The sequence below is a fragment of the Triticum aestivum genome, chromosome 4D (assembly GCF_018294505.1).
Source record: "Triticum aestivum cultivar Chinese Spring chromosome 4D, IWGSC CS RefSeq v2.1, whole genome shotgun sequence".
NCBI lineage: Eukaryota > Viridiplantae > Streptophyta > Magnoliopsida > Poales > Poaceae > Triticum > Triticum aestivum.
The window spans coordinates 348,501,759-348,528,036 of record NC_057805.1 but is presented as its reverse complement, the minus strand read 5'-3'; positions in this window follow the sequence as shown (position 1 = coordinate 348,528,036).

Below are 26,278 nucleotides of genomic sequence, written 5' to 3'. Positions count from 1 at the left end.
ACTATCACCGCCCACAACTCTTTGTGTTCTACTCGTGCATATCATCTACGCATAGACCTGGCTCGGATACCACTGTTGGGAAACGTAGCATGCAATTTCAAAAAAATTCCTACGCTCACGTAAGAACTATCTAGGAGATACATAGCAATGAGAGGGGGAGAGTGTGTCCACGTACCCTCGTAGACCGAAAGCGGAAGCGTTTGACAACGCGGTTGATGTAGTCAAACTTCTTCTCGTTCCGACCAATCAAGCACCGAACGTACGGCACCTCCGATTTCTGCACACGTTCAGCTCGATGACGTCCCTTGAACTCTTGATCTAGCAGAGTGTCGAGGGACAGTTTCGTCATCACGACGGCCTGGTGACGGTGATGGTGAAGTGATCCGCGCAGGGCTTCGCCAAAGCACTACGTGAATATGACCGGAGGCGTAGACTGTGGAGGGGCGTCGCGCACGACTAGGAATCAATGTTGTGTGTTCTAGCGGTGCCCCCCCACATATATATAGGTGGGGGAGGGAGGGGAGCAGCAAGGGGCGCCCCAAGTAGGAATAATCCTACTTGGGCACCTCCCACAAGTCGGCCTCCCCCCTTCCATAAGTGTCGGAGGGGGAAGGAAAGAGAGGGGGAGAGAAGGGAAGGGGGAGGCCGAATCCTCCCCTTTCCTTTCTCCCTTCCCCTCCTTCCTTCTCCTCCTATTCGGCCTATATGGGGGCGCACCAGCCCACTACGGGCTGGTCTGTCCCGCTCTTGGCCCAATAAGGCCCATATCTTTGCCGGGGGGTGCCCGGAACCCCTTCCGGTGACCCGGTACGTACCCGGTACCCCCAGAACGCTTCCGGTGTCCGAATACTATCGTCCTATATATGAATCTTTACCTCTCGACCATTTCGAGACTCCTCGTCATGTTCGTGATCTCATCCGGGACTCCGAACAACATTCGGTCACCAAATCACATAACTCATATAATACAAAATCTTCATCGAACGTTAAGCGTGCGGACCCTACGGGTTCGAGAACTATGTAGACATGACCGAGACACCTCTCTGGTCAATAACCAATAGCGCAACCTGGATGATCATATTGGTTCCCACATATTCTACGAAGATCTTTATCGGTCGTACCGTAATGACAACATATGTTATTCACAATGTCATCGGTATCTTACTTGCCCGAGATTCGATCGTTGGTATCTTCATACCTAGTTCAATCTCGTTACCGGCAAGTCTCTTTAGTCGTTCCGTAATACATCATCTCCAACTAACTCGTTAGTCACATTGCTTGCAAGGCTTCTTATGATGTGTATTACCGAGAGGGCCCAGAGATACCTCTTCGATACTTGGAGTTACAAAACCTAATCTCGATCTATGCCAACCCAACAAACACCTTTGGAGATACCTGTAGAGCATCTTTATAATCAACCAGTTATGTTGTGACGTTTGATAGCACATGATGTCTACTACACAACCTTCTTCTTGTAGACATTGTTGGGCCTCCAAGTGCAGAGGTTTGTAGGACAGTAGCAAATTTCCCTCAAGTGGATGACCTAAGGTTTATCAATTTGTGGGAGGCGTAGGACGAAGATGGTCTCTCTCAAACAACCCTGCAACCAAATAACAAAGAGTCTCTTGTGTCCCCAACACACCCAATACAATGGTAAATTGTATAGGTGCACTAGTTCAGCGAAGAGAGGGTGATACAAGTGCAATATGGATGGTAGATATAGGTTTTTGTAATCTGAAAATATAAAAACAGCAAGGTAACTAATGATGAAAGTGAGCGAAAACGGTATTGCAATGCGTTGAAACAAGGCCTATGGTTCATACTTTCACTAGTGCAAGTTCTCTCAACAATAATAACATAATTGGATCATATAACTATCCCTCAACATGCAACAAAGAGTCACTCCAAAGTCACTAATAGCGGAGAACAAACGAAGAGATTATTGTAGGGTACGAAACCACCTCAAAGTTATCCTTTCTGATCGATCTATTCAAGAGTCCATAGTAAAATAACACGAAGCTATTCTTTCCGTTCGATCTATCATAGAGTTCGTACTAGAATAATACCTTGAGACACAAATCAACCAAAACCCTAATGTCACCTAGATACTCCAATGTCACCTCAAGTATCCACGGGTATGATTATACGATAAGCATCAAACAATCTCAGATTCATCTATTCAACCAACACATAGAACTTCGAAGAGTGCCCCAAAGTTTCTACCGGAGAGTCAAGACAAAAATGTGTGCCAACCCCTATGCATAAGTTCACAATGTTACGGAACCCGCAAGTTGATCACCAAAACATACATCAAGTAGATCACGTGATATCCCATTGTCACCATAGATAAGCACATGCAAGACATACATCAAGTGTTCTCAAATCCTTAAAGACTCAATCCGATAAGATAACTTCAAAGGGAAAACTCAATCCATTGCAAGAGAGTAGAGGGGGAGAAACATCATAAGATCAAACTATAGTAGCAAAGCTCGCGATACATCAAGATCGTGCCAAATCAAGAACACGAGAGAGAGAGAGAGAGATCAAACACACAACTACTGGTACATACCCTCAGCCCCGAGGGTGAACTACTCCCTCCTCATCATGGAGAGCGCCGGGATGATGAAGATGGCCACCGGTGAGGGATCCCCCCTCTGGCAGGGTGCCGGAACAGGGTCCCGATTGGTTTTTGGGGGCTATAGAGGCTTGCGGCGGTGGAACTCCCGATCTAGGTTATGTTCTGGAGGTTTATGTATATATAAGAGGTTTTGGCGTCGGGAACAAGTCAGGGGGTCCCCGAGGCCACCACGAGGTAGGGGGCGCGCCCCCCACCCTCGTGGTGGCCTCGGGGCTCTTCTGGTCCACTTCCGGTACTCCGTGGGCTTCTTCTGGTCCAAAAATGATCTCCGTCAAATTTCAGCTCAATTGGACTCCGTTTGGTTTTCCTTTTCTACAAAACTCAAAAACATGGAAAAAAACAGAAACTGGCACTAGGCTCTAGGTTAATAGGTTAGTCCCAAAAATCATATAAAATAGCATATAAATGCATATAAAACATCCTAGATGGATAATATAATAGCATGGAATAATCAAAAATTATAGATACGTTGGAGACGTATCAAGCATCCCCGAGCTTAATTCCTGCTCGTCCTCGAGTAGGTATATGATAGAAACAGAATTTTTGATGTGGAATGGTACCTAACATATTTATCAATGTAATTCTCTTTATTGTGGCAAGAATATTCAGATCCATAAGATTCAAAACAAAAGTTTAATATTGACATAAAAATAATAATACTTCAAGCATACTAACTAGGCAATTATGTCTTCTCAAAATAACATGGCCAAAGAAAGCTATCCCTACAAAATCATATAGTCTGGCTATGCTCTATCTTCATCACACAAAATATTTAAATCATGCACAACCCCGATGACAAGCCAAGCAATTGTTTCATACTTTTGATGTTCTCAAACTTTTTCAATCTTCACGCAATACATGAGCGTGAGCCATGGACATAGCACTATAGGTGGAATAGAATGGTGGTTGTGGAGAAGACAAAAAGGAGAAGATAGTCTCACATCAACTAGGCGTATCGACGGGCTATGGAGATGCCCATCAATAGATATCAGTGTGAGTGGTAGGGATTGTCATGCAACGGATGCACTAGAGCTATAAGTGTATGAAAGCTCAACAAAAGAAACTAAGTGGGTGTGCATCCAACTCGCTTGCTCACGAAGACCGAGGGCATTTTGAGGAAGCCCATCATTGGAATATACAAGCCAAGTTCTATAATGAAAGATTCCCACTAGTATATGAAAGTGACAACATAGGAGACTCTCTATCATGAAGATCATTGTGCTACTTTGAAGCACAAGTGTGGTAAAAGGATAGTAGCATTGCCCCGTCTCTCTTTTTCTCTCATTTTTTTTGTTTTTTTTTGTTTTTTTGGGCCTTCTCTTTTTTTATGGCCTCTTTTTCTGTTTTTTTATTTTTCGTCCGGAGTCTCATCCCGACTTATGGGGGAATCATAGTCTTCATCATCCTTTCCTCGTTGGAACAATGCTCTAATAATGATGATGATCACACTTTTATTTACTTACAACTCAAGAATTACAACTCGATACTTAGAACAAAATATAACTCTTTATGAATGCCTCCGGCGGTGTACCGGGATGTGCAATGATTCAAGAGTGACATGTATGAAAGAATTATGAAGGTGGCTTTGCCACAAGTACAATGTCAACTAAATGATCATGCAAAGGAATATGACAATGATGAAGCGTGTCATAATAAACGGAACGGTGGAAAGTTGCATGGCGATATATCTCAGAATGGCTATGGAAATGCCATAATAGGTAGGTATGGTGGCTGTTTTGAGGAAGGTAATGGTGGGTGTATGGTACCAGCAAAAGTTACACGGCACAAGAGAGGCTAGCAATGGTGGAAGGGTGAGAGTGCGTATAATCCATGGACTCAACATTAGTCATAAAGAACTCACATACTTATTGCAAAAATCTATTAGTTATTGAAACGAAGTACTACGCGCATGCTCCTAGGGGGATAGATTGGTAGGAAAAGACCATCGCTCGTCCCCGACCGCCACTCAAAAGGAAGACAATCAATAAATAAATCATGCTCCGACTTCATCACATAACGGTTCACCATACGTGCATGCTACGTGAATCACAAACTTTAACACAAGTATCTCTCAAATTCACAACTTCCCAACTAGCATGACTCTAATATCACCATCTTCATATCTCAAAACAATCATAAGGAATCAAACTTCTCATAGTATTCAATGCACTCTATATGAAAGTTTTTATTATATCCCTCTTGGATGCCCATCATATTAGGACTAAATTCATAACCAAAGCAAATTACCATGCTGTTCTAAAGACTCTCAAAATAATATAAGTGAAGCATGCGGCAATGGAGGTGGGTCATGTCGTGAGGAATTAGTTTGTAAGTGTTAGATTGGGTGGAGTTGGGGTTATGTAACTATGTAACCACCAACATGGATGGGCTCTTTACCCCCTTTCTCCTCTTTAATATATAGTACGCACACTCGTGCGTATTCGACAAAAAATATAAGCGAAGCATGAGAGTTCATCTATTTCTTCAAAATAAAACTGCCGTCGTGCTCTAAAAGTTATAAGTGAAGCACTAGAGCAAACGACAAACTACTCCGAAAGATATAAGTGAATATCAATGAGTAGTCGAATAATCATGAACCTATGTGAAGACTCTCTAACATTTAAGAATTTTAGATCTTGTTATTTTATTCAAACAGCAAGCAAAACAAAATAAAATAAAATGATGCTCCAAGAAAAACACATATCATGTGGTGAATAAAAATATAGCTCCAAGTAAAGTTACTGATGAACGAAGACGAAAGAGGGGATGCCTTCCGGGGCATCCCCAAGCTTAGGCTCTTGGTTGTCCTTGAATATTACCTTGGGGTGCCTTGGGCATCCCCAAGCTTAGGCTCTTTCCACTCCTTATTCCATACTCCATTGAATCTTTACCCAAAACTTGAAAACTTCACAACACAAAACCCAACAGAAAACTCGTAAGCTCCGTTAGTATAAGAAAATAAATCACCACTTAGGTACTGTTGTGAACTCATTCTAAATTCATATTGGTGTAATATCTACTGTATTCCAACTTCTCTATAGTTCATACCCTCCGATACTACTTATAAATTCATCAAAATAAGCAAACAACACATAGAAAACATAATCTGTCAAAAACAGAACAGTCTGTAGTAATCTGTATCAAACGTATACTTCTGGAACTCAAAAAATTCTGAAATAAATTGGTGGACCTGAGGAATTTGTCTATTAATCATCTGCAAAAAGAATAAACCTAAAAGCGCTCTCCAGTAAAAAATGGCAGCTAATCTCGTCAGGGCAAAAGTTTCTGTTTTTTACAGCAAGATCGCAAAGACTTCACCCAAGTATTCCCAAAGGTTGTACTTGGCAAAAACACTAATTAAAACAATAAAACCACATCTAAACAGAGGGTAGATGAATTATTTATTACTAAACAGGAGCAAAAAGCAAAGAACAAAAATAAAATTGGGTTGCCTCCCAACAAGCGCTATCGTTTAACGCCCCTAGCTAGGCATGATGATTTCAATGATGCTCACATAAAAGATAAGAATTGAAACATAAACAGAGCATCATGAAGAATATGACTAGCACATTTAAGACTAACCCACTTCCTATGCATAGGGATTTTGTGAGCAAACAACTTATGGGAACAATAATCAACTAGCATAGGAAGGCAAAACAAGCATAACTTCAAGATTTTCAACACATAGAGAGGAAACTTGATATTATTACAATTCCTACAAGCATATGTTCCTCCCTCATAATAATTTTCAGTAGCATCATGAATGAATTCAACAATATAACCATCACATAAAGCATTATTTTCATGATGCACAAGCATAGAATTTTTATTACTCTCCACATAGGCAAATTTCTTCTCATGAATAGTAGTGGGAGCAAACTCAACAAAATAACTATCATGTGAAGCATAATACAATTGAAAATTAAAATCATGATGACAAGTTTCATGGTTATCTTTATTCTTTATAGAATACGTGTCATCACAATAATCATCATAAATAGGAGGCATGCTTTCATCATAATAAATTTGCTCATCAAAACTTGGGGGACAAAAAATATCATCTTCGTCAAACATAGCATCCCCAATCTTGTGGCATTGCATATCATTAGCATCATGGGTATTCAAAGAATTCATACTAACAACATTGCAATCATGCTCATCATTCACATATTTTAGGACAAGCATTCTATGTAATTATTCTTCTAGTACTTGAGCTCAATTTCCTTCCCATCATTTTCACGAAAGACATTAAAAAGATGAAGCATCTGAGGAAACCTTAATTCCATTTTTTTGTAGTTTTCTTTTATAAACCAAACTAGTGATAAAACAAGAAACAAAAAGATTCGATTGCAAGATCTAAAGATATACCTTCAAGCACTCACCTCCCCGGCAACGGCGCCAGAAACTGCTTGATGTCTACTACACAACCTTCTTCTTGTAGACGTTGTTGGGCCTCCAAGTGCAGAGGTTTGTAGGACAGTAGCAAATTTCCCTCAAGTGGATGACCTAAGGTTTATCAATTTGTGGGATGTGTAGGATGAAGAGGGTCTCTCTCAAACAACCCTGCAACCAAATAACAAAGAGTCTCTTGTGTCCCCAACACACCCAATACAATGGTAAATTGTATAGGTGCACTAGTTCGGCGAAGAGATGCTGATACAAGTGCAATATGGATGGTAGATATAGGTTTTTGTAATCTGAAAAATATAAAATCAGCAAGGTAACTAATGATAAAAGTGAGCGAAAACGATATTGCAATGCGTTGAAACAAGGCCTAGGGTTCATACTTTCACTAGTGCAAGTTCTCTCAACAATAATAACATAATTGGATCATATAACTATCCCTCAACATGCAACAAAGAGTCACTCCAAAGTCACTAATAGCGGAGAACAAACGAAGAGATTATTGTAGGGTACGAAACCACCTCAAAGTTATCCTTTCTGATCGATCTATTCAAGAGTCCGTAGTAAAATAACACGAAGCTATTCTTTCCGTTCGATCTATCATAGAGTTCGTACTAGAATAACACCTTAAGACACAAATCAACCAAAACCCTAATGTCACCTAGATACTCCAATGTCACCTCAAGTATCCACCCGGCATGATTATACGATAAGCATCAAACAATCTCAGATTCATCTATTCAACCAACACATAGAACTTCAAAGAGTGCCCCAAAGTTTCTACCGGAGAGTCAAGACGAAAACGTGTGCCAACCCCTATGCATAAGTTCACAATGTTACAGAACCCGCAAGTTGATCACCAAAACATACATCAAGTAGATCACGTGATATCCCATTATCACCACAGATAAGCACATGCAAGACATACATCAAGTGTTCTCAAATCCTTAAAGACTCAATCCGATAAGATAACTTCAAAGGGAAAACTCAATCCATTACAAGAGAGTAGAGGGGGAGAAACATCATAAGATCCAACTATAGTAGCAAAGCTCGTGATACATCAAGATCGTGCCAAATCAAGAACACGAGAGAGAGAGAGATCAAACACATAGCTACTGGTACATACCCTCAGCCCCGAGGGTGAACTACTCCCTCCTTGTCATGGAGAGCGCCGGGATGATGAAGATTGCCACCGGTGAGGGATCCCCCTTCGCCAGGGTGCCGAAATAGGGTCCCGATTGGTTTTTGGTGGCTACAGAGTCTTGCGGCGGCGGAACTCCCGATCTAGGTTATGTTCTGGAGGTTTATGTATATATAAGAGGTTTTGGCGTCGGGAACAAGTCAGGGGGGGTCCCCGAGGCGGCCACGAGGTAGGGGGTGCGCCCAGGGGGGTAGGGCGTGCCCCCCACCCTCGTGGTGGCCTCGGGGATCTTCTGGTCCACTTCCGGTACTCCGTGGGCTTCATCTGGTCGAAAAATGATCTCCGTCAAATTTCAGCTCATTTGGACTCCGTTTGGTTTTCCTTTTCTGCAATACTCAAAAACAAGGAAAAACAGAAACTGGCAGTGGGCTCTAGGTTAATAGGTTAGTCCCAAAAATCATATAAAATAGCATATAAATGCATATAAAACATCCTAGATGGATAATATAATAGCATGGAACAATCAAAAATTATGGATACGTTGGAGACGTATCAGCACACAAGGTATTCCTCTGGTATTTGGGAGTTGCATAATCTCATAGTCAAAGGAATATGTATATGACATGAAGAAAGCTATAGCAATAAAACTGAACGATCAATATGCTAAGCTAATGGATGGGTCATGTACATCACATCATTCTCCTAATGATGTGATCCTGTTCATCAAATGACAACACATGTCTATGGTTAGGAAACTTAACCATCTTTGATTAACGAGCTAGTCTAGTAGAGGCTTACTAGGGACACTGTGTTTTTTCTAGGTATCCACACATGTATCAAGTTTCCGGTTAGTACAATTCTAGCATGAATAATATTTATCATTATATAAGGAAATATAAAAATAACAACTTTATTATTGCCTCTAGGGCATATTTCCTTCACCAGTGCCTCTACGCTTTTCTGATGTTGACCTTTGCTAAGTTACTATTGATGTCGTTGTTACAATAACCACAAACTGCTACTGTTACTGCTCCTCTTACTATTGAGAATGTTACTGCTATTATCAAAACTATCAAACTACCGTGCTACTAAACACTTTGTTGCGGAAATATAATTTCTCAGGTGTGATTGAATTGACAACTCAACTGCTAAGGCTCATAAATATTCTTTGGCTCCCCTTGTGTCGAATCAATAATTTTGGGTAAAATACTACCCTCGAAGACTGTCATGATTGCCTATACTTGTGGGTTATCATATTCCTACCAATGGCTTACCTGAGTTTTGGCCATCGGCGCCCGCCTCGGACGTTCACACAGCCCTCTGTCCCATCGCCATCCTATCTTCCCTCTCTTATTGTCTCCGACGGCCCCCTCATTGTTGGGGAACGCAGTATTTCAAAACATTTACCTACGATCATGCAAGACCTATCTATGTGATGTATAGCAACGAGCGGGAGAGTGTGTCCATGTACCCTCGTAGACTGAAAGCGGAAGCGTTAAGTAACGCGGTTGATGTAGTCGAACGTCTTCGCGATCCAACCAATCAAGTACCGAACGCATGGAACATTCGCGATCTGCACACGTTCAGCTCGGTGACGTCCCTCGAACTCTTGATCCAGCTGCGGCCGAGGGAGAGTTTCGTCAGCACGACGGTGTGGTGATGGTGTTGATGAAGTTACCCACGCAGGGCTTCGCCTAAGCACTACAACGATATGACCGAGGTGGAAATCTGTGGAGGGGGACACCGCACACGACTAAGACAACTGTAAACTTGTGTTCTAGGGTGCCCCCTCCCCATGTATATAAAGGAGGGAGGGGAGGCCGGCCGGCCCTCGTAGGCGCGCCAAGGGGGGAGGAATCCTCCTCCTAGTAGGAGTAGGACTCCCCCGTTTCCTAGTCCTACTAGGAGAAGAAGGAAGGAGGGGGAAAGAGAAGGAAGGAGGGGGCGCCGCCCCCCCCCCCCTAGTCCAATTCGGACTAGGCCCATGGGAGGGTGTGCGGCCAGCCCTTGGCAACCCCTCTCTCTCTCCCCTAGGCCCAATAAGGCCCATTACTTCTCCGGTAGTACCGATAACCCTTCCGGCACTGCGATATTTATCCGGTGACCCCCGGAACTCATCCGGTGTCCGAATAACATCGTCCAATATATCATTCTTTATGTCTCGACCATTTCGAGACTCCTCTTCATGTCCGTGATCACATCCGGGACTCCGAACTACCTTCGGTACATCAGAACACATAAACTCATAATACCGATCATCATTGAACGTTAAGCATGCGGACCCTACGGGTTCAAGAACTATGTAGACATGACCGAGACTCATCTCCGGTCAATAACCAAGAGCGGAACCTAGATGCTCATCTTGGCTCGCACATATTCTACGAAGATCTTTATCGATCAAACCGCATAACAACATATGTTGTTCCCTTTGTCATCGGTATGTTACATGCCCGAGATTCGATCGTCGGTATCTCAATACCTAGTTCAATCTCGTTACCGGCAAGTCTCTTTACTCGTTCCGTAATGCATCATCCCATAACTAACTCATTAGTCACATTGCTTGCAAGGCTTATAGTGATGTCTATTACCGAGAGGGCCCAGAGATATCTCTCCGACAATCGGAGTGACAAATCCTAATCTTGATCTATGCCACCTCAACAAACACCATCGGAGACACCTGTAGAGCATCTTTATAATCACCCAGTTACGTTGTGATGTTTGATAGCACACTAAGTGTTCCTCCGGTATTCCGGAGTTGCACAATCTCATAGTCATAGGAACATGTATAAGTCATGAAGAAAGCAATAGCAACAAACTAAACGATCATCGTGCTAAGCTAACGGATGGGTCTTGTCAATCACATCATTCTCTAATGATGTGATCCCGTTAATCAAATGACAACTCATGTCTATGGCTAGGAAACTTAACCGTCTTTGATTAACGAGCTAGTCAAGTAGAGGCATACTAGTGACACTTTGTTTGTCTATGTATTCACACATGTACTAAGTTTCTAGTTAATACAATTTTAGCATGAACAATAAACATTTATCATGATATAAGGAAATATAAATAACAACATTATTATTGCCTCTAGGGCATATTTCCTTCAGTCTCCCACTTGCACTAGAGTCAATAATCTCGATTACACAGTAATGATTCTAACACCCATGGAGTCTTGGTGCTGATCATGTTGTGCTCGTGAGAGAGGCTTAGTCAACGGGTCTACAACATTCAGATCCGTATGTATCTTGCAAATCTCTATGTCTTCCTCCTTGACTTGATCGTGGATGGAATTGAAGCATCTCTTGATGTGCTTGGTTCTCTTGTGAAATCTGGATTCCTTTGCCAAGGCAATTACACCAGTATTGTCACAAAAGATTTTCATTGGACCCGATGCACTAGGTATGACACCTAGATCGGATATGAACTCCTTCATCCAAACTCCTTCGTTTGCTGCTTCCGAAGCAGCTATGTACTCTGCTTCACAGGTAGATCCCGCCACGACGCTTTGCTTAGAACTGCACCAACTTACAGCTCCACCGTTCAATATAAATACGTATCCGGTTTATGACTTAGAGTCATCTGGGTCAGTGTCAAAGCTTGCATCGACGTAACCATTTACGACGAGCTCTTTGTCACCTCCATAAACGAGAAACATATCCTTAGTCCTTTTCAGGTATTTCAGGATGTTCTTGACCGCTGTCCAGTGATCCACTCCTGGATTACTTTGGTACCTCTGTGCTAAACTAATAGCAAGGCACACATCAGGTCTGGTACACAGCATTGCATACATGATAGAACCTATGGTTGAAGCATAGGGAATGACTTTCATTTTCTCTCTATCTTCTGAAGTAGTCGGGCATTGAGTCTGACTCAACTTCACACCTTGTAACACAGGCAAGAACCCTTTCTTTGCTTGATCCATTTTGAACTTCTTCAAAACTTTATCAAGGTATGTGCTTTGTGAAAGTCCAATTAAGCGTCTTGATCTATCTCTATAGATCTTGATGCCCAATATATCAGCAGCTTCACCGAGGTCTTTCATTCAAAAACTCTTGTTCAAGTATCCTTTTATGCTATCCAAAAATTCTATATCATTTCCAATCAACAATATGTCATCCACATATAATATTAGAAATGCTACAGAGCTCCCACTCACTTTCTTGTAAATACAGGCTTCTCCAAAAGTCTGTATAAAACCATATGCCTTGATCACACTATCAAAATGTTTATTCCAACTCCGAGATGCTTGCACCAGTCCATAAATGGATCGCTGGAGCTTGCACACTTTGTTAGCATCCTTTGGGTTGATAAAACCTTTGGGTTGCATCATATACAACTCTTCTTCCAGAAATCCATTCAGGAATGCAGTCTTTACATCCATTTGCCAAATTTCATAATCATAAAATGCGGCAATTGCTAACATGATTCGGATAGACTTAAGCATCGCTACGGGTGAGAAGGTCTCATCATAGTCAACTCCTTGAACTTGTCGAAAACCTTTTGCAACAAGTCGAGCTTGTAGACAGTAACATTACTGTCAGCGTCAGTCTTCTTCTTGAAGATCCACTTATTCTCTATGGCCTGCCGATCAACGGGCAAGTCAACCAAAGTCCATACTTTGTTCTCATACATGGATCCCATCTCAGATTTCATGGCCTCAAGCCATTTTGCGGAATCTGGGCTCATCCTCGCTAACTCATAGTTCGTAGGTTCGTCATGGTCAAGTAACATGACCTCCAAAACAGGATTACCGTACCACTCTCGTGCGGATCTTACTCTGGTTGACCTACGAGGTTCGGTAGTAACTTGATCTAAAGTTACATGATCATCATCATTAACTTCCTCACTAATTGATGTAGGAGTCACAAGAACTGATTTCTGTGATGAACTACATTCCAATAAGGGAGCAGGTACAGTTACCTCATCAAGTTCTACTTTCCTCCCACTCACTTCTTTCGAGAGAAACTCCTTCTCTAGAAAGGATCCATTCTTAGCAACGAATGTCTTGCCTTCGGATCTATGATAGAAGGTGTACCCAACAGTCTCCTTTGGGTATCCTATGAAGACACATTTCTCCGATTTGGGTTCGAGCTTATCAGGTTGAAGCTTTTTCACATAAGCATCACAGCCCCAAACTTTAAGAAACGACAACTTGGGTTTCTTGCCAAACCACAGTTTATAAGGTGTCATCTCAACGGATTTAGATGGTGCCCTATTTAACGTGAATGCAGCCGTCTCTAAAGCATAACCCCAAAACGATAGCGGTAAATCAGTAAGAGATATCATAGTTCGGACACACCATTACGCTGTGGTGTTTTGGGTGGCGTGAGTTGCGAAACTATTCCGCATTGCTTCAAATGAAGACCAAACTCGTAACTCAAATATTCTCCTCCATGATCAGATCGTAGAAACTTTATTTTCTTGTTACGATGATTTTCCACTTCACTCTGAAATTCTTTGAACTTTTCAGATGTTTCAGACTTATGTTTCATTAAGTAGATATACCCATATCTGCTCAAATCATCTGTGAAGGTCAGAAAATAACGATACCCGCCGCGAGCCTCAATATTCATCGAAACACATACATCAGTATGTATTATTTCCAAATAATCTGTTGCTCGCTCCATTGTTCCGGAGAACGGAGTTTTAGTCATCTTGCCCATGAGGCATGGTTCGCAAGTACCAAGTGATTCATAATCAAGTGATTCCAAAAGTCCATCAGTATGGAGTTTCTTCATGCGCTTTACACCAATATGACCTAAACGGCAGTGCCACAAATAAGTTGCACTATCATTATCAACTCTGCATCTTTTGGCTTCAATATTATGAATATGTGTATCACTACTATCGAGATTCAACAAAAATAGACCACTCTTCAAGGGTGCATGACCATAAAAGATATTACTCATATAAATAGAATAACCATTATTCCCAGATTTAAATGAATAACTGTCTCGCATCAAACAAGATCCAGATATGATGTTCATGCTTAACGCTGGCACTAAATAACAATTATTCAGGTCTAAACCTAATCTCGAAGGTAGATGTAGAGGTAGCGTGCCGACGGCGATCACATCGACTTTGGAACCATTTCCCACGCACATCGTCACCTCGTCCTTAGCCAATCTTCGCTTAATCCGTAGTCCCTATTTCGAGTTGCAAATATTAGCAACAGAACCAGTATCAAATACCCAGGTACTACTGCGATCATTAGTAAGGTACACATCAATAACATGCATATCACATATACCTTTGTTCACTTTGATATCCTTCTTATCCGCCAAATACTTGGGGCAGTTCCGCTTCCAGTGACCAGTCCCTTTGCAGTAGAAGCACTTAGTCTCAGGCTTAGGTCCAGACTTGGGCTTCTTCACTTGAGCAGCAATTTGCTTGTCGTTCTTCTTGAAGTTCCCCTTCTTCCCTTTACCCTTCTTCTTGAAATTGGTGGTCTTGTTGACATCAACACTTGATGCTCCTTCTTGATTTCTACCTCCGCAGCCTTTAGCATTGCGAAGAGCTCGGGAATTGTCTTATCCATCCCTTGCATATTATAGTTCATCACGAAGCTCTTGTAGATTGGTGGCAGTGATTGAAGAACTCTGTCAATGACACTATCATCAGGAAGATTAACTCCCAGCTGAGTCAAGTGATTGTGGTACCCAGACATTCTGAGTATATGTTCACTGACAGAACTATTCTCCTCCATTTTGCAGCTGTAGAACTTATTGGAGACTTCATATCTCTCAATCCGGGCATTTGCTTGAAATATTAACTTCAACTCCTGGAACATCTCATATGCTCCATGACATTCCAAACGTCGTTGAAATCCCGGTTCTAAGCCGTAAAGCATGGCACACTGAACTATCGAGTAGTCATCAACACGCGACTGCCAGGCATTCACAATGTCTGCAGTTCCCGGCGCGGGTGGTACACCTAGCGGTGCTTCCAGGACGTAATTCTTCTATGCAGCAACGAGGATAATCCTCAAGTTATGGACCCAGTCCGTGTAGTTGCTACCATCATCTTTCAACTTAGCTTTATCTAGGAACGCATTAAAATTCAAAGGAACAGTAGCACGGGCCATTGATCTACAACAACATAGACATGCAAAATACTATCAGGTACTAAGTTCGTGATAAATTAAAGTTCAATTAATCATATTACTTAAGAACTCCCAGTTAGATAGACATCCCTCTAATCATCTAAGTGATCACGTGATCCAAATCAACTAAACCATGTCCGATCATCACGTGAGATGGAGTAGTTTTCAATGGTGAACATCACTATGTTGATCATATCTACTATATGATTCATGCTCGACCTTTCGGTCTCAGTGTTCCGAGTCCATATCTGCATATGCTAGGCTCGTCAAGTTTAACCCGAGTATTCTGCGTGTGCAAAACTGGCTTGCACCCGTTGTATGTGAACGTAGAGCTTATCACACCCGATCATCACGTGGTGTCTCGACACGATGAACTTTCTCAACGGTGCATACTCAGGGAGAACACTTGTAACTTGACATTTAGTGAGAGATCATCTTATAATGCTACCGCCAAACTAAGCAAAATAAGATGCATAAAGGATAAACATCACATGCAATCAATATAAGTGATATGATATGGCCATCATCATCTTGTGCCTTTGATCTCCATCTCCAAAGCATCGTCATGATCACCATCATCACCGGCTTGACACCTTGATCTCCATCGAAGAATCGTTGTCGTCTCGCCAACTATTGCTATCACGACTATCGCTACCACTTAGTGATAAAGTAAATCAATTACATGGTGATTGCATTTCATACAATAAAGCGACAATCATAAGGCTCCTGCCAGTTGCCGATAACTGTAACAAAAGATGATCATCTCATACAACAATTTATATATCATCACGTCTTGACCATATGACATCACAGCATACCCTACAAAAACGAGTTAGACATCCTCTACTTGTTGTTGCAAATTTTACGTGGCTGCTACGGACTTAGCAAGAACCGTTCTTACCTACGCATCAAAAATCACAACGATTTTTCGTCAAGTGTGCTGTTTTAACCTTCAACAAGGACCGGGCGTAGTCACACTCGATTCAACTAAAGTTGGAGAAACTGACACCCACTAGGCACCTGTGTGCGAAGCACGTCGGTAGAACCAGTCTCGCGTAAGCGTACGCGTAATGTTGGTCTGAGCCGCTTCATCCAAGAATACCGCCGAATCAAAGTATGACATGCTGGTAAGCAGTATGACTATTATCGCCCACAACTCTTTGTGTTCTACTCGTGCATATAACATCTACGCATAGACCTGGCTCGTAAGCCACTGTTGGGGAACGCAGTATTTCAAAAAATTTACCTACGATCACGCAAGATCTATCTATGTGATGTATAGCAACGAGTGATACGTCCATTTTAGATCATGCTTTTATATCGATATTTATTGCATAATGGGCTGTTATTACATGTTATGTCACAATACTTATGCCTATTCTCTCTTATTTTACAAGGTATACATAAGGAGGGAGAATGCCGGCAGCTGGAAAAGGAGCAAATATTAGAGACCTATTCTGCACAACTCCAAAAGTCCTGAAACTCCACGAAAGTTATTTTTGGAAATAATAAAAAATACTGAGCGGAATGAATACTTCAGGCGGGCCTCCACCTGTCCACGAGGGTGGGGGGCGCGCCCTACCACGCTGGGCGCGCCCCCTGCCTCGTGGGCCCCCTGTTGGCCCTCCGGTGCCCATCATCTGGTATATGAAGTCTTTCGTCCGAAGAAAAATCAGAAGAAAGCTTTCAGGACGAGACTCCACAGCCACGAGGCGGAACCAATCTAGGGCTCCGGCAGAGCTGTTCTGCCGGGGACACTTCCCTCCGGGAGGGGGAAATCATCGCCATCGTCATCACCAACACTCCTCTCATCGGGAGAGGGCAATCTCCATCAACATCTTCACCAGCACCATCTCCTCTCAAACCCTAGTTCATCTCTTGTATCCAATTCTTGTCCCCAAGTCCGGGATTGGTACCTGTAGGTCGCTAGTAGTGTTGATTACTCCTTGTAGTTGATGCTAGTTGGTTTATTTGGTGGAAGATCATATGTTCAGATCCTTTATGCATATTAATACCCCTCTGATTATGAACATGAATATGCTTTGTGAGTAGTTACGTTTGTTCCTAAGGACATGGGAGAAGTCTTGCTATTAGTAGTCATGTGAATTTGGTATTCGTTCGTTATTTTGATGAGATGTATGTTGTCTATCCTCTAGTGGTGTTATGTGAACGTCGACTACATAACACTTCACCATTATTTGGGCCTAGAGGAAGGCATTGGGAAGTAATAAGTAGATGATGGGTTTCTAGAGTGACAGAAGCTTAAACCCTAGTTTATGCGTTGCTTCGTAAGGGGCTGATTTGGATCCACATGTTTCATGCTATGGTTAGGTTTACCTTATACTTTTGTTGTAGTTGCGGATGCTTGCAATAGAGGTTAATCATAAGTGGATGCTTGTCCAAGTAAGGGCAGCACCCAAGCACCGGTCCACCCACATATCAAATTATCAAAGTACCGAACGCGAATCATATGAACGTGATGAAAACTAGCTTGACGATAATTCCCATGTGTCCTCGGGAGCACTTTCCTTTATATAAGAGTTTGTCCAGGCTTGTCCTTTGCTACAAAAAGGATTGGGCCAACTTGCTGCACTTTATTTACTTTTGTTACTTGTTGCTCATTACAAATTATCCTATCACAAAACTATCTGTTACCTATAATTTCAATGCTTGCAGAGAATACCTTGCTGAAAACCGCTTATCATTTCCTTCTGCTCCTCGTTGGGTTCGACACTCTTACTTATCGAAAGGACTACGATAGATCCCCTATACTTGTGGGTCATCAAGACTCTTTTCTGGCGCCGTTGCCGGGGAGTGAAGCGCCTTTGGTAGGTGGAATTTGGTAAGGAAAAATTTATATAGTGTGCTGAAATTTACTGTCACTTGTTACTATGGAAAGTAATCCTCTGAGGGGCTTGTTCGGGGTATCTTCACCCCGACCAGTAGAGCAAATAGTTGCTCCTCAACCTACTGAACCTACTGAAAATGAAAATGTCCACTTTGAAATTCCTTCGGGTATGCTAGAAAAACTGCTAGCTAATCCTTTTGCAGGAGATGGAACAAAGCATCCTGATGAGCACCTAATATATGTGGATGAAGTTTGTGGATTATTTAAGCTTGCAGGTATACCCGGTGATGTTATTAAGAAGAAGATCTTCCCTTTATCTTTGAAGGAAGATGCATTGACATGGTATAGGCTATGTGATGATACGGGATCATGGAACTACAAACGATTGAAATTGGAATTTCATCAGAAATTTTATCCTATGCCTCTTGTTCATCGTGATCTCAATTATATATATAATTTCTGGCCTCACGAAGGAGAAAGCATCCTCAAGCTTGGGGGAGGCTTAAATCAATGTTATATTCATGCCCCAATCATGAGCTTCCAAGAGAAATAATTATTCAAAGTTTTATGCTCGGCTTTCTGATAACAATCGCACCATGCTCGATACTTCTTGTGCTGGCTCTTTTATGATGAAGAATATTGAATTCAAATGGGATTTATTGGATAGAATTAAACGCAAATCTGAAGATTGGGATCTCGACGAAGATAAGGAGTCAGGTATGACACCTAAGTTTGATTGTGTTAAATCTTTTATGGATACCGATGTTTTCCGTAAGTTTAGCACTAAATATGGACTTGACTCTGAGATAGTAGCTTCTTTCTGTGAATCTTTTGCTACTTATGTTGATCTCCCTAAGGAGAAGTGGTTTAAATATCATCCTCCCATATAAGTAAAAGTAGCCGCACCTATTAAAGTTGAAGAAAAGACTATCACTTATAATGATCCTATTGATCCTACTTCTTATGTTGAGAAACCACCTTTCCCTGTTAGGATAAAGGATCATGCTAAAGCTTCAACTGTGGTTCATAAAAGCAATATTAGAACTTATACACCTCCTGAGCAAATTAAAGTTGAACCTAATGTTGCTATTGTTAAAGATCTCTTGTCTGATAATATTGATGGGCATGTTATTTATTTTTGTGAGGAAACTGCTAGAATTGCCAAACCTTGTGCTAAAGATAAACATAGACCTGTGGTAGGCATGCCTGTTATTTCTGTTAAAATAGGAGATCGTTGTTATCATGGCTTATGTGATATGGGTGCTAGTGCTAGTGCTATACCTCATGACTTATACAAAGAAATTATGCATGATATTGCACATGCTGAGATAGAAGATATTGATGTTACCATTAAGCTTGCCAATAGAGATACCATATCACCCATTGGAATTGTTAGAGATGTTGAAGTCTTGTGTGGGAAAACTAAATATCCTGCTGATTTTCTTGTTCTTGGTTCCCCACAAGATAGCTTTTGTCCCATTATATTTGGTAGGCCCTTCTTGAACACTGTTAATGCTAGGATAGACTGCGAAAAGGATGTCGTTACTATTGGCTTGGGTGATATGTCTTATGAGTTTAATTTCTATAAATTTCATAGACAACACCGTGAAGAGGAATTGCCTAGTAAGGATGAAATTATTGGTTTTGCTTCTATTGTCGTACCTCCTAGTGATCCTTTAGAACAATATTTGCTAGACCATGAAAATGATATGTTTATGAATGAAAGAAGGGAAATAGATGAAGTATTCTTTAAACAGGAACCCATCCTGAAACACAATTTGCCTGTTGAAATCCTAGGGGATCCTCCTCCACCCAAGGGTGATCCCGTGTTTGAGCTTAAACCGTTGCCTGATACTCTTAAATATGCTTATCTTGATGAGAAAAAGATATATCCTGTTATTATTAGTGCTAACCTTTCAGAGCATGAAGAAGATAGATTGTTGAAAACTCTGAAAAAGCACCGTGCTGCTATTGGATATACTCTTGATGATCTTAAGGGCATTAGTCCCACTCTATGTCAACATAAAATAAATTTGGAGGAAGATGCCAAACCAGTTCGTGATCATCAACGACGGCTGAATCCTAAGATGAAGGAAGTGGTAAGAAAAGAAATACTAAAGCTCCTTGAGGCAGGTATAATTTATCCCGTTGCTGATAGTCAGTGGGTAAGTCATGTCCATTGTGTCCCTAAGAAGGGAGGTATTACCGTCGTCCCTAATGATAAAGATGAGTTGATCCCGCAAAGAATTATTACAGGTTATAGGATGGTAATTGATTTCCGCAAATTAAATAAGGCTACTAAAAAAGATCATTACCCCTTACCTTTTATCGATCAAATGCTAGAAAGATTACCCAAAACATACACATTTTTGCTTTCTATATGGTTATTCTGGTTTCTCTCAAATACCTGTGTCAGCCAATGATCAATCAAAGACTACTTTTACTTGCCCTTTTGGTACTTTTGCTTATAGATGTATGCCTTTTGGTTTATGTAATGCACCTGCTACCTTTCAAAGATGCATGATGGCTATATTCTCTGACTTTTGTGAAAAGATTTGTGAGGTTTTCATGGACGACTTCTCCGTCTATGGATCCTCTTTTGATGATTGCTTAAGCAACCTTGATCGAGTTTTGCAGAGATGTGAACAAACAAATCTTGTCTTAAATTGGGAAAAGTGCCACTTTATGGTTAATGAAGGTATTGTCTTGGGGCATAAAGTTTCTGAAAGAGGTATTGAAGTTGATAAAGCCAAGGTTGATGCTATTGAAAAGATGCCGTGTCCCAAGGACATCAAAGGTATAAGAAGTTTCCTTGGTCACGCCGGTTTTTATAGGAGGCTCATTAAGGACTTCTCAAAAATTTCTCGGCCTCTGACTAATTTATTACAAAAAGATATACCATTTGTCTTTGATGATGATTGTGTAGAAGCATTTGAAATACTTAAGAAAGCATTGATCTCTGCACCTATTGTTCAGCCACCTGATTGGAATTTACCCTTTGAAATTATGTGTGATTCTAGTGATTATGCTGTAGGTGTTGTTCTAGGGCAAAGAGTTGATAAGAAATTAAATGTTATTCAATATGCTAGTAAAACTCTAGACAATGCTCAGAGAAATTATGCTACTACTGAAAAACAATTCCTAGCAGTTGTATTTGCTTGTGATAAGTTCAGACCATATATTGTTGATTCTAAAGTAACTATTCACACGGATCATGCTGCTATTAAATACCTTATGGAAAAGAAAGATGCTAAACCTAGACTTATTAGATGGGTTCTCCTGCTACAAGAATTTGATTTGCATATTGTTGATAGAAAGGGAGCTGAGAACCCCGTTGCAGACAACTTGTCTAGGTTAGAAAATGTTCTTGATGACCCACTACCTATAGATGATAGCTTTCCGGATGAGCAATTAAATGTCATAAATGCTTCTCGTAGTACTCCGTGGTATGCTGATTATGCTAATTACATCGTTGCTAAATTTATACCACCTAGTTTCACATACCAGCAAAAGAAAAAGTTTTTCTATGATTTGAGACATTACTTTTGGGATGACCCACATCTTTATAAAGAAGGAGTAGATGGTGTTATTAGACGTTGTGTACCTGAGCATGAACAGGAACAGATCCTATGCAAGTGTCACTCCGAGGCTTATGGAGGACACCACGCTGGAGATAGAACTGCACATAAGGTATTGCAATCCGGTTTTTATTGGCCTACTCTCTTCAAGGATGCCCGTAAGTTTGTCCTATCTTGTGATGAATGTCAAAGAATTGGTAACATTAGTAGACGTCAAGAAATGCCTATGAACTATTCACTTGTTATTGAACCATTTGATGTTTGGGGCTTTGATTATATGGGACCTTTTCCTGCCTCCAATGGATATACACATATTTTAGTTGCTGTTGATTACGTTACTAAGTGGGTAGAAGCTATTCCAACTAGTAGTGCTGATCATAACACTTCTATTAAGATGCTTAAAGAAGTTATTTTCCGAGGTTTGGAGTCCCTAAATATTTAATGACTGACGGTGGTTCACATTTTATTCATGGCGCTTTTCGTAAAATGCTTGCTAAATATGATGTTAATCATAGAATTGCATCTCCTTATCACCCACAGTCTAGTGGTCAAGTAGAATTGAGCAACAGAGAGCTCAAATTAATTTTGCAAAAGACTGTTAATAGATCTAGAAAGAATTGGTCCAAGAAACTTGATGATGCATTATGGGCCTATAGAACTGCATATAAAAATCCTATGGGTATGTCTCCGTATAAAATGGTTTATGGAAAAGCATGTCACTTACCTCTAGAACTAGAACATAAGGCTTATTGGGCTATTAAAGAGCTCAACTATGATTTCAAACTTGCCGGTGAGAAGAGGGTATTTGACATTAGCTCACTTGATGAATGGAGAACCCAAGCTTATGAAACTGCCAAGTTGTTTAAAGAAAAAGTTAAAAGATGGCATGACAAAAGGATACAAAAGCGTGAGTTTAATGTAGGTGATTATGTGTTGCTATACAACTCTTGTTTAAGATTTTTTGCAGGAAAACTTCTCTCTAAATGGGAAGGCCCTTACGTTATCGAGGAGGTCTATCGTTCCGGTGCCATAAAAATCAACAACTTCGAAGGCACAAATCCGAAGGTGGTGAACGGTCAAAGAATTAAACATTATATCTCAGGTAATCCCATAAATGTTGAAACCAATGTTATTGAAACCGTAACCCCGGAGGAATACATAAGGGACACTTTCCCAAACGTTTCAGACTCCGAAAAGGAATAGGTATGTGGTACGGTAAATAAACCGACTCCAAAACAGTTCTAATGGCAATTTTTCTCCATTTTGGAATATTTAGAAAAATAGAAAAATATGAAGCAGTCCGGGAAGGACACGAGGGCCCCACGAGGGTGGAGGGCGCGCCCCCCTGCCTTGTGGGCACCTCGTGTGCTCTCCGGACTCCGTTTTCTTGCATGATACGTGTTTTGGTCGGTAAAAATTCATTATATATTCTCCTGAAGGTTTTGACCACCGTATCACGCAATTATCCTCTGTTTTCGTTTCGAGCTGTCCTGCTGCAGATTAGAGCAACATGTCGTCCCAGGATTCGGAAGGAGAAAGTTATGTGGCTGATTACCTTGCAAATCCTAAGGTCTATGGAGATGTGGAGCATTGTGGTTGGACTACGGAAGAAGAAGAGGATTATGAACCCAAAAGAAAGGAGGAGACGAGCTCAGATGAAGATGAAGTCCCATTACCTCAACCTGGGGACATGCATGTGGAGTTCAAAAAGTCAAGCCTCCCTGATAGAGCAAAGAAACTTAAGATCGAGTTTATCCCTTTTCGTCTCTTGCAGGAAAACAAGCAGGAACTATGCAAAAAGATATTAAGCCTGGAGCAGGAGATTGATGACTTGAGGGATCAAAATTCTGTCCTCAAGCGCAAATTAAGGAAGAAGCCTACGCCATCAACTAAACTGTCACCTCCACCTTCTTCACCAGCAAAGGAGACATAATCACATGGGTATGGGCACTCCCCTTGGCAACTGCCAAGCTTGGGGGAGGTGCCCCGGTATCGTATCACCATCACACTCCTATCTTTACCATTTTTCTTAGTTCGATCCTATTTAGTAGTATCTTGATCTAGTAGAATAAAAGTTTTGGTATGATCTAGTTTTGAGTTTTGCTTTATGATCCTTCTATGTAATCGAGTCTGTGAGCTATATAATAAAGATTAGTGTTGAGTCAAGGGCTTGATTATCTTGCTATGATCTTGAGTGAATAAAAGAAAAGAGAAAAGAATAAAAAAGAAATAATAAAAAGAGATCATATTGATTTTATGGCGAGTAATGACTTCACATAGAAAGAGTATGATGATTAAAAATTGTTGAGAGTTGACAAACATAGCTTTGGTCATCATTGCAATTAATAGGAAGTAATAAAGAAAGAGAGGTTTCACATATAAGTATACTATCTTGGACATCTTTTATGATTGGGAGCACTCATTAAAATATGACATGCTAAAGAGTTGATGTTGGACAAGGAAGACAACGTAATGGGTTATGTTTTCTTATATCTGAGATAAAGTATATTGTCATGGATCATCCAACATGTTGAGCTTGCCTTTCCCCCTCATGCTAGCCAAATTCTTTGCACCAAGTAGAGATACTACTTGTGCTTCCACCATATCTACCTATATGGATTGAGTAAGATCCTTCAAGTAAGTTGTCATCGGTGCAAGCAATAAAAATTGCTCTCTAAATATGTATGATTGATTTGTGTGGAGGAAATAAGCTTTATACGATCTTGTGATGTGGAAGAAATAAAAGCGACGGACTGCATAATAAAGGTTCATATCACAAGTGGCAATATAAAGTGACGTTCTTTCGCATTAAGATTTTGTGCATCCAACCCTGAAAGCGCATGGCAACCTCTGCTTCCCTCTGCGAAGGGCCTATCTTTTATTATTATCTTCTACCTTATGCAAGAGTCATGGTGATCTTCACCTTTCCTTTTTACATTTTATCCTTTGGCAAGCATAGGGTGTTGGAAAGATCCTGATAGATATATCTAATTGGATGTAAGTTAGCATGAGCTATTATTGTTGACATTACCCTTGAGGTAAAAGGTTGGGAGGCGAAACTATAAGCCCCTATCTTTCTCTGTGTCCGATTAAAACTCCGTAACCACAAGTATTGCGTGAGTGTTAGCAATTATGAAAGACTAAATGATAGTTGAGTATGTGGACTTGCTAGAAAGCTCTGACATAGACTATTTCTGATGTTATGATAAATTGCAATTGCCTCAATGACTGAGATTATAGTTTGTTTGTTCTCAATAAAGTTTCTGATTCATACTTTGCATTGTGAATAGATCATTACTTGAGCAAAAGAAATCATATGACAATATCCATATATGTTGCTGTTATGAGAATAATCATGATGCCCTCATGTCCGTATTTTATTTTATTGACACCTCTACCTCTAAACATGTGGACATATTTATCGTTATCGGCTTTCGCTTGAGGACAAGCGAGGTCTAAGCTTGGGGGAGTTGATACGTCCATTTTGCATCATGCTTTTATATCGATATTTATTGCATAATGGGCTGTTATTACATGTTATGTCACAATACTTATGCCTATTCTCTCTTATTTTACAAGGTTTACATAAGGAGGGAGAATGCCGGCAGCTGGAATTCTGGGCTGGAAAAGGAGCAAATATTAGAGACCTATTCTGCACAACTCCAAAAGTCCTGAAACTCCACGAAAGTTATTTTTGGAAATAATAAAAAATACTGAGCGGAAGAAATACGTCAGGGGGGCTTCCACCTGTCCACGAGGGTGGGGGCGTGCCCTATCCCCCTGGGCGCGCCCCCCTGCCTCGTGGGCCCCCTGTTGGCCCTCCTGTGCCCATCTTCTGGTATATGAAGTCTTTCGTCCGAAGAAAAATCAGAAGAAAGCTTTCGGGACGAGACTCCGCCGCCACGAGGCGGAACCTTGGCGGAACCAATCTAGGGCTCCGGCAGAGCTGTTCTGCCGGGAACACTTCCCTCTGGGAGGGGGAAATCATCGCCATCGTCATCACCAATGCTCCTCTCATCGGGAGAGGGCAATCTCCATCAACATCTTCACCAGCACCATCTCCTCTCAAACCCTAGTTCATCTCTTGTATCCAATTCTTGTCTCCAAGTCCGGGATTGGTACCTGTAGGTTGCTAGTAGTGTTGATTACTCCTTGTAGTTGATGCTAGTTGGTTTATTTGGTGGAAGATCATATGTTCAGATCCTTTATGCATATTAATACCCCTCTGATTATGAACATGAATATGCTTTGTGAGTAGTTACGTTTGTTCCTGAGGACATGGGAGAAGTCTTGCTATTAGTAGTCATGTGAATTTGGTATTCGTTCGATATTTTGATGAGATGTATGTTGTCTATCCTCTAGTGGTGTTATGTGAACGTCGACTACATAACACTTCACCATTATTTGGGCCTAGAGGAAGGCATTGGGAAGTAATAAGTAGATGATGGGTTGCTAGAGTGACAGAAGCTTAAACCCTAGTTTATGCATTGCTTCGTAAGGGGCTGATTTGGATCCACATGTTTCATGCTATGGTTAGGTTTACCTTAATACTTTTTTTGTAGTT